The sequence below is a fragment of the Trachymyrmex septentrionalis genome, unplaced genomic scaffold (genome assembly GCF_001594115.1).
Source record: "Trachymyrmex septentrionalis isolate Tsep2-gDNA-1 unplaced genomic scaffold, Tsep1.0 scaffold11, whole genome shotgun sequence".
Lineage (NCBI taxonomy): Eukaryota > Metazoa > Arthropoda > Insecta > Hymenoptera > Formicidae > Trachymyrmex > Trachymyrmex septentrionalis.
The window spans coordinates 5,562,933-5,571,166 of record NW_017304228.1 but is presented as its reverse complement, the minus strand read 5'-3'; the positions used below and the strand labels follow the sequence as shown (position 1 = coordinate 5,571,166).

Below are 8,234 nucleotides of genomic sequence, written 5' to 3'. Positions count from 1 at the left end.
TTTCTTTCATTGAATCAATTTTCATTTGTTCTACTGTAGAAAGATTAATGGCGCACATTTCTTTATAATCTTCGAACCACTGTAAATAATCTGCAGCGTGCCGTTTATTTTTCCAATAAATGCAAGATTGACAGCAGCTGCTTTTTACGACGAGCTCGATTATCTTTCCAGTGTGGTTTTTCCTAGCGTGGTTATTCTAAATAAAGACGAAAAACCACGCTTTTTCCAACTTCCGTCACTAGAAATGGTAAAATGCGGCAATGGCTTTTTTTGTTGTGAATTTAGTTCCCTTTCTTCTTCTACGGCTTTGCGAATCAACGTACGGAAGATAATTGCACGTACTGCATTTGACGTAGTGTAAATGTTATTCACGGCGGCGTAATATATTGTATCGTTTAAACCTTTACTATAAGTCCACAAAAAATATTTATATCTTCTTTGCAAACTTCCAACGGTATTATGACAAATGTAATTCTTCGGTTAATTTCAAAGACATTGTTTATAAGAGGACTGGAATCAATCTTCGTGACCCACCACATGAGCACATAACAGCAATTTTGAAAGCTTTTGAAACCACGGTTTCCCGTTTCACCAAATTTTATATCCTCCTTGCACTTTTTACAAATTAATATTTGTGAAAGAGCGTTAAAAATGGAGAAAATTTCAATAAACCGATAGCCATGATATCGAGTTTAAATTACAATTTCGTCATCCGCAGTTTTCAATTTTTTTTTACCGCAGAACTCGTTGCTTCAGTTTCTGTCTCCAAAGTAAATTGATTTCTTCTAAATGTTCGCTTTGGTGGTCTTGGCGGACGATAATTGTCGAATTTATTTCCTTTACGAGGCATTTTGTACGTTCGGCGGTTCGTACGTACAGGTCAAAATCTGAAGCAACGCTGAGAATAAACCCAATCCGCGTGTCCATCGCGCGCGTTTCACGCGATATATAAACACACACATAAACACACATATTCATATGCAATAGAAAATTGCACTTCGAAAGTTCTGGAGGCTTCTAAGATAACGATAGATCGATCATAGAAACCGTTACGGTTTGAAAATTTGATCGCTTAGCGTCGACCGCTTGCAAATTCGAATTTTCTCGTGCCCTACTAAATGGGCTTTAAGTTTGTTAATTGTATGATTTCGACCTTAAAGCTTTAAGAGCATATTTCCGTCTATAAATGTTCTTTCGATTTGTTTTTCCAATAAATGGAAAATAGTCGATTCTTTTTATCTGTCATGCTATAGAATTCCCCCGCGTAAGTAACTCCAAACTCGTTTAATTGCCGACAATGATTCTATTATGCACTGAGAAACAAAGTTATTAGCTTGATTAAATTAATTACGATATTATTTCTTAAAAATGTATATACTTAAGTTAATATATTATATAGTCTTAGCTATATAACTGTAAGGCATCTTAACTTATTTTATTTTATTTTTTTTCGAAAAAGCGGTAATAAAATTCAAAGAAAAACTAATAAAATTTTATAAAAATAAATATTATTTTTTAATAAAAAACTTTTTTATTTATTAAGTAATGTAACATGGCAAACTATTATACTTTATAACTTTACTTAATAATTTTACAGTGTTGGTCTGTCATCCGTCCAGTTGTTTGCCTGCAAGAACAGCTAAATTTTTTTCAAATTCTTTTGGCAATAAATACCCAAGAATCTTAGCCCTTTCAAATTAGTCGAGCAGTAAGGCAGCAAGTAAAAAGTTAAGATCAATGAGATTTTCAGTAATATAGCGCAGATAAAGAAATTTAAAGAAAAAAACGTTAATTTAACAGGAGTTGTATATTTCGACATTTTTAACGAAGTTCTCCTAATAATTAACTTTGTTATATTCGTTGCAAAGGATTTACTCTTTGTTACACATAGACCGTTTGCATCAATTTGGATATTTTATATTTTTTACCAAGACTATATTTGACTTAAATACATGCATTCGCTAACAAAATAAATTAAGACGAACTAATTTAGTTAACAAGTTTTTTTCTCAATGTAGATTAGCGTTTACACAATCCTTACAAAGTTGCGCTTAGTACGCCTTCCAAACACTTGAAAGTGTTTTTTGAATTATTCCTTGCACAACAAGGCCATCTCGGGGTTTCACGTGCGCTTAATGAATGAATTTCACTGATTAGTTGGCTGATACGTGATACCGTTGGTGTTACGGTCGCCTCTCGCACGATAGGAACGATTTCATCGTCGGATTTCATTTGATGTGCTCCCACGATTCGTTTACCACCTCTCGTCATGTACTAATGCCAGTATCACACCAGCGATTGCGTCTGCGTTCGCGTCTGCGTCTCTCGACCAATCAAAAAGAAGCTGCTGACCAGCAGGTTCTTTCTGATTGGTCAACAGACGCAAACGCAGACGCAATCTCCAATATGCCCGTATCACACTAACGATTCGAGATTGCGTTTGCTTTTACGCTTGCGATTAGACGTTTTTCAATCACATTAATGACGACGATCAGCGATTACATTTTGTCAGACATTTCCTGCAACGCATATGAAAAAAATACAAAATTATAAAGGAAGGAATTCACATTTTTATATTGCATCATCACTCAATTATAGATTTCACATTTTTCCAAGAGATATTGTCTTCAATTTTTGTCTCGATACATGAACGGGTCACATGACTACAAAGCCGCTTTGCGATTGGTTGCGTCTGCGTCTCGATTATGAAAAATAGACAGATATTTAAACGGGAATCCTCTGAATCGCAACCGACAGCGTCTCTTTTCTGGTTGGTCGAAAAATCAGCGCAGGCGTAATCTCCAATCGCGCTAGTGCGATACCGGCATAATTTGCAGAATTATAATGCGATCGTTGTGCACATTCCGTACTTTCATACTTTCGGGAATCAATCCCGACGCATATCTAAAGAAACGTGATTAAAACTCTCCGAGGCCGAAAGTATAAATCAAAGTAATCGAGAAGTGTAATTGCTTTATTACACACAAGTGGAAATTCTCATGACGAAATTCTAATGGCATTGATCTTGAAGAAAGCCACGCATATATGTTACGAGATTTAGATAAAAGATACTTCTCTCGAATAGGCTGTATGTATACAATAATATTTCCTGTTGTCGCACATAATATAATTCGAAATACGCGATCTATTTCGTTGTAAAGTATCGAGCGCTTCTTATCGTGCACGCCGAGAGGTAGTTAACACTGATATTTATAGCCGGTTCTTATATTTAAATACGGATCTTAGTCTTCCTGTCTGCAAATCATATTTTTACTGCTTCCGTCTGAAATCCGAGTCTTTTTTTGTCCAGCCCAAGTTGTTTTACTTCTCTAGGCTTTCAAAAAAATGCAGAAAAATTCAGAGTTATATTTTAACGTCTCTATTTATTATCCAGATAGGTTTTAATGTTTTGTAAATGTTATTTAATAACAGTTGAAATTTGAGTGAAATGTTATTTAATAAAAATTGAAATTTGTGGGTGAAATTTCTCTTGTTAAAATAATCCCCAAACGGAGAAGATTAAGACGTCATGGAGCCATCTTAATATTCGAGAAGAATCGAATGACATTACCGACTACTTCTATTTATTAGATTAATGTTATATTTTTATGCAATAGATGGGATTCTGAAAATTTCTTGTGAGAGCGCACCTTTGTTGCAGCACAAACGAGCTTCTACATTGAGAGAAAAAAGAGTTGTTAATTAATTTAGACTATTTAGACAAAATATTTAATTTTTCGTTATTTTCTTTATTTTCAGAGTAATTTATTCGCTTGGTCGTTTTAGTGAGTTAAAACATTACCTAAGACGACCTTGAAACAAACACGGGCGACAATATGAGTACTGGTCTAAACTCCTGTCGATCGCCGACAGATCGAAGCACATTTATTCCCGCGGATTTGAGGGGCATCCAATAAGGGCATCGGTCCAAGTCCCCCTCCCCTCTCACGAGATCTGTTGTCAAAAATACGCAGGTCCGCGGCTAAAAATATACTCACGAGCGAAAGTGTACACAAGCGGGGAGGGAGGAAGAAGCCCGTATCGAGTAACACACATCGCGCAACTCCGAAAAATACTCGTCGGCATTCGAATGTAAAAGTGAAGCGGCAATCCGGTTTCCTCGCTCGATCCCGTCCCTCGAAATCTCGTCTCCTTCGCCGATAACCGTAGGAGGAAAGGGACCTAGGGAGGGATCCTCGTTCGGTAAGCTGGTCGTATGAGAGGGCCTTTATGTGCGCACTGCGCGCGGATCGACTGCAGACGGTCGAGTCGAGGGCCCTTCTGCGCCCTTCCCCTCCCTTCCGCCGTCACTGTTCCGGGCAGGCCCTGGCACTCTTCCCTTCGCACAACTGCCGGCCCCGACACAAAGCTTCGTTCTCCGAGCGATGTGTACAAGGTCTCCCGTTCGTTTCCCCGGACACCCGGTGTCCCCCCCCCGCCCCTCTTTCCTCCTCCCGTCCGTCCTTTGCCACCCCTCCTATGTTCGTCTCTCTCGTCGCTTTTTCACGGCGCGCACCATCCTTGTTTCGCCGGCTCGTTTTTCTTCCTCGGGGAAGCCGCCCGTCCCACCGTCTCTCCTCGTCCATGTCTCTTACCTTGCCGTGCCGCGTATTCTTTTCGCCCGTGTGATCGTCCTGCGCGCTTCTATACCGGGTGAAACGGAATTTTCTACGTGCTCTTTGTTCGCGGCGAATTCGAATATTCTAGAGAATACCGAAGGCGAACCACGCGAGATCCACGGCCGATTCGGTCGATTCAATGAAGCGATGAATAATTCCAACTTTTAAAGGAACTGTGAATTTATGATTTAGGTGTTTTTACGTTTAAACACGTGTAACATCATAAGGAATGTAGAATTTTTGCGATGTTAAATATATCTTGCGATTTCTTTATAAGATTTTAATGGTTTTGTTGAAACATTATTAGTAGTTGTCTTTGTAAACAATCCATAAATTCAATAGTCAATGAATAATTCCAGAAGGATTCGAAAGAAATTATGAATCTCTGATGAATTATGAATCTCAGAATAATATCAAGAAATTGTGTAGAATTCTTGTGATATTGAACATATTATCGCGTTGATGGAAATGCAAGTTAAAAATTAGCCTTAGGACAAGTAAGTTGTTTTGAAGAATATATTATATAATTAAATATGTAAATATAAATGGAAGTATGACATGGAAAAAAGTGAAGTTATGCATGTTTACTATTTTAATAATTAAAATGTTGTTCCAATTAAAAATTTTAAAAACGATCTATCGAAAAGTTACCTATTTTGATTACTTTTCTATCATGTCTTGCGATCTTTATCAGACTAATGGATTTTTTCAAATCTTTAATAGCTGCTTTAGAAAGTAATCCGTAAATAGCTTTTTTTTTTCATATGTTTTGCCTTGAAATATTATAAAGATAGCATTGCTCTTCCTTCAAAAGTGACACAATTAAAAAATTTTTTCAATTATTACCATAATTGAGATAAAACGTTATCCTATAGGATATTAATCATGAAAAGTGAATTAATCAATGACAAATCGTCATAATGAAAAAATTTTATTTAAATGATTTAAAACAAAAAAAGTTTGATCGTGTTGAGAATAAATTCTCTTTTGCCAAAATGATTTGATTAGTCAATAATTTTCTGTCAAGTTGAAAAATAGTTTCTCTCCTTTCCCGATAAACTTAATTTTTAGTTGTATCACTTTTCAAGTAAGGGAGTGACATACAAATTCCTTTTTACTTTCGGTTACTTTCGGTAGCCATCATGAATAACACATCGAACACACGTAGACAATTCTTGTCGGGGATACGTCAACCATTTTCGAACGATAGAATATTACTCCAGTGAAATAAAATCGAAATTTGGATTATGCAAATACAAACAGGATCCGTATTATGCAAATACAGTCAAGATGTGTGCTATGCAAACTCGTATTATGCAAATGTCCTCGGCGGAACATTTATTTCCACTTTCCTACGGCGCGAGAGCATTCTAACGCTCTGGAGTTTACACATTACAAACTACAACCATTGCATGGCGATTATTTACCGCGCGTTACAACGAATTAAATTGCACCGCGCTTTCGCGCGTGCATTAACACAGTGCAACCGCCATTGTTATAAAATCGCGCTCCTCCCAGGGAGAATCGAAGGGTGAATAGCGCGTAATCGCCAACGAATATCATGGACACCCCGTATACACCCTGACGCGCCTCCTACGTCGTTTCGCCAACACATCTGAACACATCGGTGGCGACGGCGATACATCGAATCCCGCAAGAACGACGAAGACAACATTAAACGACCGTACAGGAAGCGCGAGCGAGATCGTGGCGGATCGAGCCGAGCCGAGCCGCGTCGGCTGTTGCCGTTGCCGGCTGGCAAGCCTGGCTTCCTCCTCCTCCTCCTCCTCCTCTCCGCCCCTCCCATCCCGATTCCCGCGAAAGCCTACGCTCCCCCCCTCTACCGCGTGGAGCGTCAGTCGCCCCGCGTCCCTCCGATGAGTTGGAGTCGTTGTATCGCTCCCCACTCACGTGACCCCGCGCCGCACCGCCGCACCTGGTCCATCCGCCGCGCCGCACGCGGCTACGGTAAGCCTGCTGCTCTCTCCCTCCTCCTCCTTCTCCTCTTCTTCCTCACTCCACCGTTCTCTCTTCGCGCGTTGCGTTGTGCCTAACCTTCTCCCGCCCGTAACCGTAGAGCCGTTGCGTCTCCAACACGCGTCCCCCCCCCCTCGCCCCCCTATTCTCTCATGGCGCGCCGCGATTCGTAGCAAAGTTTTCAACGTCGCCTCGCTTCTTCCATCTCTCTCTCTCTCTCTCTCTCTCTCTCTCTCTCTATTTTTATCCATTTCTCTTTTTTTCTTTCTTTCAGACGAAACAATTTTTAGCCGAATTCATCGCGCGTTGTATTGTACACGTTTTCGTGATTTTCAAGGTTTTCACTGCGGGATTTTTCTGTCGCGAAGTTACTACCGGCGTATATATTCTAGGAATCTTCTCTCTCTCTCTCTCCCCCCCCCCCCCCCATCACGCTTTTTGCCCGCTCTTCAAAGTAACGCTGTTTTCATCTTTCTTGTTCCACGAATCGCGCTTTCGCACCTTTTTGTTTATTTTCTTCCTCGCCCGACTGTTGTTTATCCTTTTCTCTCTGTCAGTCATTTACTTCGGTATTTCCCCCCTCCCCCCCCGCCATCCTCCTACTCCTATTAACGCCGCCCCCCCCTCCCGGTAAAACGGACGATCGGTTTTAGTAGTCGGAGTCGCATGAACGGCGTGCAACGTGACGCGAGGATCGTACAGTCGTGTTCTCGGTAGGGACCCTCGTGTGGGAGAGCGCCAGAGCGAGAGGGGCAGACCGAGCGAGCGAGAGAGAGAGAGAGACCGCGGCCGCACGTAGCTTGTAGGGAAAGGCGGAGAGAGGAAGGAGAGCAGTAGCTAGCCGGTGGTGCGTCGTCGTCGTCGTGCGCTTCCTAACCTCCAAAACGGGCCTCTCGCCTCGCCGACAGCCGACGCGTAAACGCCGTAACGTACGTGACGAACGGAACGAGCGACGCCGCCACCTCGACGCGCCGCGCGTGTGTGTGTATCCGTATACGTGCATGTGCATGTGCATGAGTGCGCCCCGTCTTTCGTCGTGACGTCGCCTTTCGATTCGTAACGAAACGTACGCGATCCGCAGCCGCCGCCGTTTACCATCGTCGACCGTCGCCGTCGTAACTTCGCGACAGTGCGTTTCCACGGCGTGTGTGTGTCGTCGCGGCGCGAAGAGAGGAAGGCTTGCTTGTCGCAAGTAACCACCGCGAGACGGAGAGGTATCCGTGAGAGAGATCGAAGGGTAGCTTTGTTTCCTCGCTTTTCGAAATCTCTACACGTCGCCTCTACGCGTCTGTGTCGCCGCGGCGTCTTTGTGACACGAGTGACACGAGGAGGCACAAACGCGAACGTTGCCTCGCCGCCGTTAACACCGCCCCAGGTGCACGGATACTCCACGGAATTCGCCTGGACATTCCTTCCATCGTTGCTGCCACCGCTGCCGCCCGCTTGGGAAGCCCCTACCGTGGACACGGTTAGTACATTTGGCCAATAGCCGATATGCCTCACGACGGCGTGTGTGTCGCGCCGCTTGGATCTCCCGATTCCCGGCATGATTCTCTCTCGGCACGGCACCACGTTGATCCGCGCGAACCCGCTGCGCGCGCCCCGAAATCCGCGCGGATTTCTCCCCCGTGCTCCCCC

General features: G+C 42.6%; 1 protein-coding gene across 4 annotated transcripts in view; it reads left to right on the top strand.

Moving 5' to 3' along the window:
* Positions 1–7,778: 7,778 nt before the first annotated feature.
* Positions 7,779–8,234, top strand: part of LOC108749996 (polypyrimidine tract-binding protein 1) — a 389,037-nt gene continuing 388,581 nt past the window's right edge. For all 4 annotated transcript variants that reach the window (XM_018489177.1, XM_018489162.1, XM_018489152.1 and 1 more), the window contains exon 1: positions 7,779–8,064. The gene's annotated coding sequence lies outside the window, so the exon portion shown is untranslated. The remainder of the gene's footprint in view (positions 8,065–8,234) is intronic.